The sequence below is a fragment of the Octodon degus genome, unplaced genomic scaffold, assembly GCF_000260255.1.
Source record: "Octodon degus isolate 3935 unplaced genomic scaffold, OctDeg1.0 scaffold00023, whole genome shotgun sequence".
Taxonomy (NCBI): domain Eukaryota; kingdom Metazoa; phylum Chordata; class Mammalia; order Rodentia; family Octodontidae; genus Octodon; species Octodon degus.
The window spans coordinates 20,039,328-20,042,215 of NW_004524599.1; the positions used below are offsets into that span (position 1 = coordinate 20,039,328).

Consider the following 2,888-nt stretch of genomic DNA (forward strand, 5'->3'; position numbering starts at 1 on the left):
GCCTCATGACGAGCTTCTCCCGGAGGTGAGCAGCGCATCCATCTCCTTCGGGAGCCAGGAAGCAGTGCTCAGCACGGGCTAGAGCTCCCTCCAGCCGAACTGCTGCCATTCCTAGCGACAACGAGGTCCCAAACTCCTTTTACGAAGACAACAGCCAGGTTCATCAGGAAAGCCAGCATGACAAGGTCTTCCAGAAGCAACAGCACCTGCAGGACAACGAACAGCTCCCAGCAGCTTCCCAATGGCCTCGCTTCTCCAGTTCTGTCTCTTACACTGGTGACAGTCCTCAGACGGGCACCCCACTGAGATGCTGTCAGTTCCACTGGTTGTTACAAGTGGGCTACCAGTTGTGATCCACCACAGTCAGTTACCCCAATTCCTCACCACGTGAGCTTTACGTTTATGGTTAAAGCACATCAGTTCTCGCCTCCGTGTCTGTACGTCGTCAGGAAATATGGCTGACAGTGCATTCTTCCTGTTTAAAGAGCCAAATGGATTGTATGTAAATTTTTCGTAGGTTGGAATGGCAGAGTAGGAGTTGGAGCTGAAATACTTTTCTAATTAATACCCGCCTTGCAAAAACACGCACCAAGAATTCACTTGCGATGATGAAGACAAGTTGTTATGCACAACTTTCCCACTGAGAAGTGGAACAACTTGGCAAATTGACTTTTAAAAATCACCTGACAGGTGTAAAGCAGTAGTAGCACAAGTCCCTGGGATCAGTTGCTAGCACCCAAGACACAGGAAAGAGCCACCTAATGGCAGTAGAGAACTAAATGGTGACCATTTACCGGGCTGCAAGCGCACCGTGATCAAAGCAGGTGAGCTCTACCCAAGTGTGCTGGCCCAAAATATGAGCAAAAACCTTTGCCGTGCTGACCACAAGGGGCACACCTGTAAACCCAACCCTCAAGAGGCCAAAACAGGAGGATCATGAGTTCAAGTTCAGCCTGAACAACTTGGCAAGACTGTCTCAAAAAAAAAAATCCCAAAAGTAATTAAAAACCAAGCACTACCTATCAAAAACTGATCCCCAAATCAGAAGCCACTCTTTCAGAGGTGGCCGACTGACCTCGTCAGGCCACAAAGCACAATGGAGGTCAGCATCAAACTGCAGTTTCTTCTCTGCCCCCTTCCCTGTACTCAGCAGAAGTTTTATTTACATATGAAGTATTAGAAATGGGATTTAATTGGTGGAATTTGTGGTATTCAAGCAAAATACTGGAGAGACCTCCTCCTGCCTTGGCATGAATGCCTAGAATCTCACAGCTCTCCTTGCAGAATGGCACTCCAGGCCTCATTGTGAACCTCGTCTGGGGCTGGGGAGATAGCTCAGTGGCCTAAGTGCCTGCCTCACAAGTGTAAGGTCCTGAGTTTGATCCCCGGTACTAAAAAAAAGCCCTTTTCTGATGTCATAAAATTCCATTTTCCTGTTGCAGACTCTAAGGTCGGCTGTTTCCTTAGCAACATTGGCTTCCACTGAACCTTGCACCCCGCTGAGAGGGAGCAGCTAAGTAGACCAAGGCAGTTGGGCTTCACCCAACTTCCACCAGGATATGCGACCTTTGTAGATGCCTTCACCCTCAAATTAGTGAAGTGTGTCTTTTGTAAGTAAGAAGTTGACTTACAATAAGTACTAACCTTAATCTGACAGATGATGAGTTTATATAAAAGTTTTATTTAACTCACTAGAGTTCACCACAATGCAGATCTGATTCCAAAAGAATGTAAAAAACTGAAATTTGTATACCCAGTGGGAGAAATGCTACAACATGTAATGAAACCTTTGAAGTTTCTTCTTTCCACCAGGCAGCTGTTCTAGTTTGGTCTTGAGCACTTGCAGAGACCCATGAGTTGAAGACTTCGTCTCCAGACATCCTGGAGGCAAGGTGTGCTCACGTCCTGAATACAGGAGATTTACAGCAAGGTGCAGCCCTGTCATTGTGAACAGTGGTTTCCATCGCAAATATGTTTTAGTTACCACTCAGAATCCACAAGGGGAGAAATAGAACCGGGGATTGAACTCAGGCCCTTGTGCTTGCCAGGGAAGCACTTATTCTACTGAGCCATCTCCCCGGCCTGAGCGAAATTTCTGCTGGAAGTTCTTAAACATGAAAGTGTCCACTCTGAGGAAAGTCCTATAAATGCAGAGTGTGAACAGGGCCACGGGCAGAGAGCAACGCTGCTCCAGCATCAGAAGCTGCACGTGTCAGCCCTAAAGTGGACGAGTGGGCTCGCTTTGGCAGCATGTGTTCTAAAATGGGGAGGGTACAGAAGGTTAGCATGACCCCTGCGCAAGGATGACACGCAAATTCATGGAGCGGACCATTTTTTTTTTTTTTAAGTGAATGAGTGGTGAGATGTAAGTAGTGAGAATCAGTCCTGATTAAGCACCAGAGCCCTTGCTGCTGGCCGTCTGGCCTGCGCGTTCTGAGGCTTCGGATGGAGCCCAGGTTTTACCCAGCGTGGTGGCATATGCCTGTAATTGCAACCCTCAGGAGCCTGAGGCAGGAATGTACTGTGAGTGCGAGGCCAGCCTGGGCTACATAGTGCACTCAAGGTGAGCGTGACTTACGTAGCAAGACCCTGTCTTAAAAACTCTGGTTTCTACTGAGATAAAATGTTTTTTGAAGATCATTATTTAAAAAGCATCATAGATACCATATTGAAGCATTTCTATAAATATAAATCTGAGAAATTTGAAAATTTTAGAAAAATAGATATCAAGAACTTACCTGTGATTTTTAAATGCAGAAAAATGTCAGTACACAGAGGTAGCTGTGAAATACCTTCCTGCTGAATTCGTGAGTTGTTTTTCACATCTTAATCTGCACTTTACTTTAGTATGAGCTAATCTTAGTACTTGTGCTTCTCTGAGTACAAGC

At 46.1% G+C, this 2,888-nt stretch overlaps 1 pseudogene; it reads left to right on the forward strand.

The window, feature by feature from the left end:
- The first annotated feature begins 2,237 nt into the window (after positions 1–2,237).
- On the forward strand, positions 2,238–2,338 carry LOC111815910 (annotated as a pseudogene).
- The last annotated feature ends 550 nt before the right edge of the window (positions 2,339–2,888 follow it).